Here is an 8,215-nt window from a genome sequence, read left to right as displayed (position 1 = left end):
GGATGAACTCATCATCTAACATTTCTGATCATGTTGTAAGATTGTCAGATGTTTCAGCTTTGTTACCACACAGAGAATTTAAGTTACATGGTGGTCAAATCTGTGATGCAGGGTGTGACATGTCTTTCAATTGTCTCTGTAAACAAATGGATGAAGGGTTGCAGGAGGGTTTCAGTGAGTCTGAGATTATCAGAGCTGTCCTTTAAATAACAAAACCTGGTACATTCAAAGAGATGTTGGTTAATAAGCATGATCTCACTATTAATGGGTTGAAGAGATCCCACATTAGAGACAAAAATGTAACTGAACTTTTTCAAGAAATTGTTGTGGGCTTTCTTTGTCATTTTGTCTAGCACTAGCTAGACAAAATGGCAAAGAAAGCCCACAACAATTTCTTTACAGAATAATGGGTCTATAGCAGCGTGTTCTCTTTGAGTCACAACAACCTGGTGTAGGTTTCAGCCATAACAAAGAGCTTGTTCAGGGCACTTTCCTTCACACACTTTACCAGGGGTTAAACGAAAGAAACAGCCATGTTAGACATGATCTTAAACACTTTCTCTCAGACATGCAGGTTAGCGATGACTTACTCTTGGAACAAATAACAAAATCAACAACTGCAGAAGAAAGGCGATTAAAAAGACTGGGTTCAGTAGGTAGACACAGACCAGTTACTGTAAATGCAGCTCAGCACTCCCAAAGTGAAATAAACACCCCGTCAAAAGTTGATGCTGATTTACAAGCAAACCGTGATGCTATCAAAGAATTAACTGTTCAAGTTTCTTCTCTAACCAAGCACCCAGCCCAGATGTCCACCTCCACTGAGACTGTGAACTTGAAAGACAGCCGCTCATCTACTGATCGCGCCCAACCACCATTATCTGAGACGAGGTAAATGCAACGACTGTGTACAAAAAAACTATACAAACTGTGTTCACTGCTTTGTTTATGGCCAGGCAGGACATCGCGCCATTGGCTGTCTCCAACGAAAGATGTCGGGAAACGGGAGGAGGTCGCTGGAAAGGGGCAGCCAGCGTTCCTAAACAGTGATAAGCCCCAAGAAAAGGTCATAACACCTTAATGCTCACAGTTAAACTCGCAGTGCCAGTCGGATCCAAAGATAAGAGTAGCTCAACTCATTGGTAAGCGATATCTGGTCCCATGCTCAATCAATGGCACACCTCTTCAGATGCTCCTTGACTCAGGGGCACAAGTGACAATGGTGAGCAAATCATGGATTGAACAAACACTTCCACACATCAAAATACAGCCATTTGGATTGTTGTTTCTTGATCAATCCCTTGAAATTTCTTCTGCTAATAACACTGGAGTTCCTCTTGATGGATGGGCTGAGATTGATCTTCAGATACATAGTCAGCATCATGGGCATGTAATGATCAGAGTGCCACTTCTTATCAGTCAAGACTGTAACTACCCCTTCTTAGGTAGTAATGTCATAGCAGAGATCATTAAAGAAAATGCCAATCAGAAAGAAAAAGTCAATGTCTCTACTATTCTGGAAGAAGCTTTAGGTGTCAGTGTATCTACGGTAGAAGCATTAGTGTTGGCCCTCCAGGAAGTAACTTTTACGGAGACACCACAGCTCTACGTTCGCATTGGTAAGAGAGGTGTAACCATACCTGCTGGACAGATTCGAGAAGTTAAGAGTCGGGTTCGAGGGTGGTCCGGTAATGGAACCCTGCTGTTTCAGCCTATTGCTGGAAATTACTGCATTGAGGGTTTAGAGCTGTTACCAGCATTAGTGGATGTTCCTGGTGGATTGTCAAAATGTGTCAAAATCCCAGTCCAGAACCCCACTAAACATGCTATTTATCTGCCACAGAGGACAATTCTTGGAAATCTCAAAGATATTGTCGAGCTCAGACCCGTCCAGCATTCCATTGTTTGCCCTGAGTCCAGATACCAAGATACTCCCCGATCATGCTCAGCTCAGTTGAGGACTGATGATCTGAAAAAAACAGAAAAAGACAGGAACCTTTCTGTGCATTCAAATAAAGAAAAACTTTGTGATCATGGGTGGATTCGGAAGTCTACATCACCTTACTCATCCCCTGTGGTCTGTGTTAGGAAAAAAGATAAGAGCCTTCGACTTTGTGTTGACTTTCGCGGACTAAACAGTAAAACCATCCCGACCGCCATCCCCTGCCACGTATACAAGATCTATTAGAGAACCTTGGAGGTTACTCGTGGTTCTCCATACTAGACCAAGGCAGTGCATGTCACCAGGGCTTCGTTGAGGAGAACTCCAGGCACCTGACAGCTTTCAGCACGCCTTGGGGATTGTATGAGTGGATTCGCCTTCCCTTTGGCCTGACTAATGCGCCAGCAGCTTTCCAAAGGTGCATGGAAGGTGTGCTAAATGGTTTGAGGGATGAATGCTGTTTTCCATACTTAGACGATGGTCTCTGTTTTTCGAAAACCTTTCAGGACCACGTCAAAGACCTGCAGAGGGCTCCGCTTACGGGAGCATAGTGTGAAATTACGTCCAAAAAAGTGTGAATTGTGTAAACATCAGGTGAGGTATGTGGGACGTCTAGTTTCAAGCGAGGGTATCCTGGTTGATCCCAAGGATCTGGAAGCAGTGCTGCAATGGAAGGAACAGAAACCAAAGAATGTGGGAGAACTGGGCCAACCAAACAGAGTGTTAAAAAAAAGGTCAGTTGCCATCTAAGACACCAGTTCAGTGGACCCCCGAACACAGCGCTGTTGTTGCTCGCCTTGTTGACATGTTAACCTCCTCTCCTATCCTGGCCTACCCAGACTTTGATTTACCTTTTGTCCTCCACACCGATGCATCCAATGAAGGTCTGGGGGCTGTACTCTATCAGGAACAGAGGGGGTAAACACGCTTTTCCCAGTGCAGCTTCAGGACCAGATCAGAGTCTTTACCTCCAGATGTTATTTCTGCCATATGGCGGTGGAGATAAAGCAGAGAGAGAAAAAGAAGTACCGTGGGTTGCGGCCCTTCAGCTTTGTTCCACTGATGATGTTTTTGCTGCCAACCCACCCGTTATCACTCCTGAAGACATTCCAGCTGCAAAAAAAAAAAGACGCTTCCATCTGTGACGTAATTACAATGAAGGAGAAAGGATGGAACCCCAATAACAAAGACAAGAGACAAATGGATCCAACCACACGACAACTGATACATGAATGGAACAGACTTAGACTTGACAAGGGAATTTTATACAGAAAGACAGGGCAAAGTAGACAGCTGGTTCTCCCTAAGTCCCTCCGGTCTCTCGTGCTCAAACACCTTCATGATGACATGGGGCATATCGGGGCTGACAAAGTTATCCAGCTGGCAAGGCAAAGATTTTATTGGCCTTTCATGCAGCGTGACATAGAAGATTGTCATTCGTCAATTGCCATGTATCAAACAAAAGCGACCTGTTCCTCAGAAGGCACCAATGGGCTTGATTACAACTAGTGCCCCATTTGAGTTATTGCCTGTAGATAATCTGCACCAACGACTTGAGCAACTGGCTGGCATTACTCATTCTCGAACAACCCCCTATCGCCCACAGGGGAACCCTGTTGAGCGTCTGAATAGAGCATTGCTTCAAATGCTCAGAACACTCGCAGAGGAAAAGAAATCAGAGTGGAAATAACATTTACCACACATTGTCCATGCGTACAATTGTTCAAAGCACGAAGCTACGGGCTTTTTTCCACATTTTCTACTCTTTGGGAGAGCCCCCCGGATACCCATCGATTTGCTCTTTAACCTTTAATCTGAGCCACAGACTGAGACCTGTCTGGAATATGCACAGAAGTGGGCATCTCGGATGCAGGAGGCATATTAGATTGCCTCTGAAAATAGTAAAAGGTGTTCGGCAAAAGGGAAAAAATAATCGTGCTTCAGCCAGGTGATCGTGTGCTTGTCCGCAACCTATCGGAGAGAGGTGGGCCTGGTAAACTCCGCCCTTATTGGGAGAACAAAGTTCACCGTGTCGTTGAAAGGATGGGAGATGGTCCTGTATATCGAATTCAAGCTGAAACCGGTGACCGCACTCTTCGTGTACTGCACCGCAATCTCCTTTTGTCTGTGAACGATCTGCCACTCGAACATGATGGTCAGGACAATTAGACACAAAAACGACAAAGACAGAATCTACACCGCATGAACAGCCAGCATCAAATGTCTGACACCCTCGAGCCTGAAACCAGTGATTCTGGGGATGAGGAAGGATATGCATGTAATCCCAGATGAGTAATTCTCAAACAGTTCCAGGGTGAGCCACACAGTCATCTTCGTTTCGTAGCACCAGAGTTTCACCCTGTACACTACAGGGCAGAGTCAGATAACCTTGAGTCATATGAGCAGCACCCTCAGGTTGTGACATCAGAACCATCGCAAGCACTGACAGACTCTTTGCCATATGGGGAACCTCAGGAACAATCGGATGACTGCATGGTTGGTAGTGATGAGGATACTGATCTGGGAGCACAGCAGGGTGCAATCCAGTGAATGACGAGGACGTCATCCTGCGCAGGTCTACCCGTGCAGTTAAGCCAAAGGAGATTTTAACGTACAATCAGATGGGCCAACCTAAATATCAAACTTGGAGGCCAACACGATGCATGCTTGTGTCCTTTACCCTGTCCAAACTTACCTTGTGCTACCTGACATACACCACTACCCAGTGCCAGCAGTATGGGTATTCGAAAAAAAAAAAAAAAGAGTCATGAAAGAATAGAAGATACTGGTCATTCTTAAACATGCATAAAAAAACTCATACATTCTTTAAGTGGTAATCTCAGTTCTAGATGTCCGGAGACATCTCTAAAAGCAGGGGAGAGTGTAATGGGTCGTAAAAAAAAAAAATTATTTATAAGTTTGATTATATCGAGTGAATATATCAAGTGTAATGAAATCTAAAGCATTTCCCCAGAAATCTGGTCTTGAAGGTTTTCTGGTAAATGATAAATGTTTTTGTGCAGTTTTGACGCACTCTTTTTGTACTGTCATTGTAAATTCTAATTATTGTAAATTGATGTAAACTTCCAAATGTATATAAGGTGTACTTGCACATAACTGTATATGTATGTTTACACCTACAAGTATACATAATATATAGAATATGAGAATATTACATACCATGGAATGTTTTGCATACACTTAGCAAGTGTTTTAATGAATTAGTTTTTTCTGTTAAATTGTATTTCACCAAATGCATTTGAAGTTTAGAAAGTGTAATCTTTTTCAGAAGTTAACGCATTTAAAGAAAAAGTATTGCAGTAATAAACTGACTGCTGCTGTGGAAACATCTAACTTTGGTTTTCTTGTGTTTCTCTCAGTTTGTTCTCTGATCCACAGTGCACACTGCCTGTGTATCACCCTTGCCTTCACTGGAAACTCACACCAGGCCACGCAGGCGTCCCTCTATTTTGAGTTCAACCGAGAATCATCCTGAGTAAGTATATATTTTGTATTTTCTTAAATTATATTTAGTTTAAATCATTATTGCATTGTATGGCATATGCAAACAACTTTGACACAATGACACAATTAGTGATGTTCATGTGTCTGTGTGTGTGTGTTTCATAAACAGATGTGATCAAGCACCTGCTCCAAAAAGGGCAAAGGCAGCACACAGACAGTCCACCATGTCATGGAAGGATCAGACAGATAACGACACAGTTCCACAGACTCTGCGATTCCTGTCCGCACATGAACCTGGACCTCAACTGAGGTCTTCTGACTCTCATTCTCCATTTAGTCTATTTAAAATGTTTTTCCCGGAGAGTGTTGTGTCAACTCTGTGCCACAACACAAATGCTCAAGCTGCCAAGTCAATAGCCAAGGGACGCAAATACAAATGGAGAGATGTAACCGTGAGTGAGATGTATCGCTACATTGGGCTCTTATTTTACATGGCAATGGTAAAGTTGCCCTCCATCATAGACTACTGGCGACAAAGCAGTATTTTCACAGTTCCCTTTCCAGCAACAATTATGTCAAGGGACAGATACAGGACAATTTCGTGGAATGTACACGAGTCACCCAGATGCAGACAAAGAAAACGACAGAAAGAGGGGCACAACTGAACATGACCGTCTGTTCAGAGTGAAACCGCTTTTATGGACACAATCCGTAAGACATGCAAAGCAATTTATCATCCTAGAAGACATTTAGCCATGGATGAGCGGATGGTAGCATGCAAAGCTAACACTGGGATGACACAGTACATGAAAGCCAAGCCAACTACGTGGGGGTTCAAGTTGTTTGTTCTTGCCGATTCCTCAAATGGATACCCTATTATTATTATTTAATGCATAGTATTGTAGCCCTACAGGCTAGGATTTGCGGTACCCTACTGTAGTGTATTGTGTTATTGTTTTTGTTGCACTCTTTATTTTTTATACATACTGTACTGTATTGTTTTATTGTTACACAATTCCCTTTTTAATGCTGTCCCTGCTAATGTGTATTTTAAATAAACCACAAAGGAAACGCATTCCTTCTTGTAGTACTGTACTTCTCACTCAGATCCTGGCTCAGTGATCCACAGCTCATTATGTAATCGACAGCTCATTATGCGACCCATTGTCTACAAAGCTGTCAGTCACAGCATGTCGACGCCTCTACACATATGGCCTTTCAAAGTAGAAAGTGTCTTTTAAATTTTAAATCAAAGTATTGTTTAATGTGAATGAGCAGGCAGGATGATTTTCACATGATTTAAAAAAAAAAAAGAAAAAATAAACCTACATTAGGTTTATTATTATTATAGGTTATAAAACTACATCTATTCTCAAAAAGTCTTGTGAAAACATGTTTACTATAGGTTTTGTGGCCTTATTTTAGTGAGGGTTTTTTTTTTTTTTTTTTTTTTTTTTTTGCTTTTTCACAAACCACGCATAAACCTTATTTAGTCAAAAATACAAACACACACATATACGTTGTTTACATATTATGGTAGCCCAGTTTGTGCTGAATACAGTGTAATAAGTCTTTTGTCAATAATATATTTTAAAAGCAACTAAAAAGAACCAAATGTAAGCGCATGTCAAACTCTCTCAAGGGGCCAAAAACACCGACTCCAGAGGGTTAAGCATTCTTTTGCTGCAGCAAAGAAACAGTTACAAAATGCTTTTAGACAGAAAGATGTTATTGCTTTTTTCCAAACATTTCCTAATTCATGCCATAAACTGCCAAATGAAGCTATGGAGGTGTATGCTGCAGACATTTGTAGGCTTGTCAAAGAGGCTTTTCCTGAATTTGAACAAAATGCCTCTGAATACATGAAACTGTCAAGATTTCTGGCTGGTCTGGATCAAGAACTCCAAATTAAGTGCCATGAGAGAGGAGTCAAAACATTTGAAGTTGCTGCTCAAGCAGAACATGCTCGACAAGCAGCCAGACTGGTACATCCAATTTCAGCTGCTAACACTGCCAGAGATGTTTCTGCAATGCAAACAGTCAATGCTGTGTCCAACACTGACAATCTTTTTCTAAAGCAAGCTGTACGCGAGTAAAGATTTGACCGCATTGAAATTACAATTTCATGATCAGTATGGTCGATCAAAGAGACCCTCATCACCATATCAACAAAGTCCAGCTGGACATGCCACTGCATGGAACACAGCTTTTGAATGTTCACCACCTAGGCATTCAGGTTCTCGACATTCGTCACCTGACCAGTCCCTCAACCATAGCAGAGATCATGACAGACATGGCAGAGACACATACTGGCAACGTGATCGAGGTGATTTTTCTCCACACCGCAGGAAGGGGTCCAGGCCCTTTCATTCCTCAAGATATTCAACTGATGACAGCCCATAATTGCTATGATGATGGCATGCAGAGACCACAGTATGTCACCAGGCCATACAATAGCTCTCCACTTCGACGCCGGAGCTAGAGTTCTCATCAGAAGCGCGCCGCCTTTGAGGAGTGCCAGAAACCTCAATACAGACATCGGCAATGCAGAATGGATCAGCAGAATGGTTCACGGGTTATCTACAAAGATCATCACAGCCAGGACCAGGGAAACTTCCATTAGCTCGTGCTGCGGGGCACTCATCAGCTATTTCCCCATCTGATAACCTTGCTGAGGATGAACATTCATTTTCTGGTGACTGTAAGGACACTTTCACTTCACACATTTCCGGTATTGTTAAAGGTACTCATATGCACATACTGTTGGATACAGGCTCTAGTATTTCAATCATTAATGAAGCTATACGT

This window comes from Silurus aristotelis (genome assembly GCF_946808225.1).
Source record: "Silurus aristotelis genome assembly, chromosome: 8".
Lineage (NCBI taxonomy): Eukaryota > Metazoa > Chordata > Actinopteri > Siluriformes > Siluridae > Silurus > Silurus aristotelis.
This window is presented reverse-complemented; position numbering follows the sequence as displayed.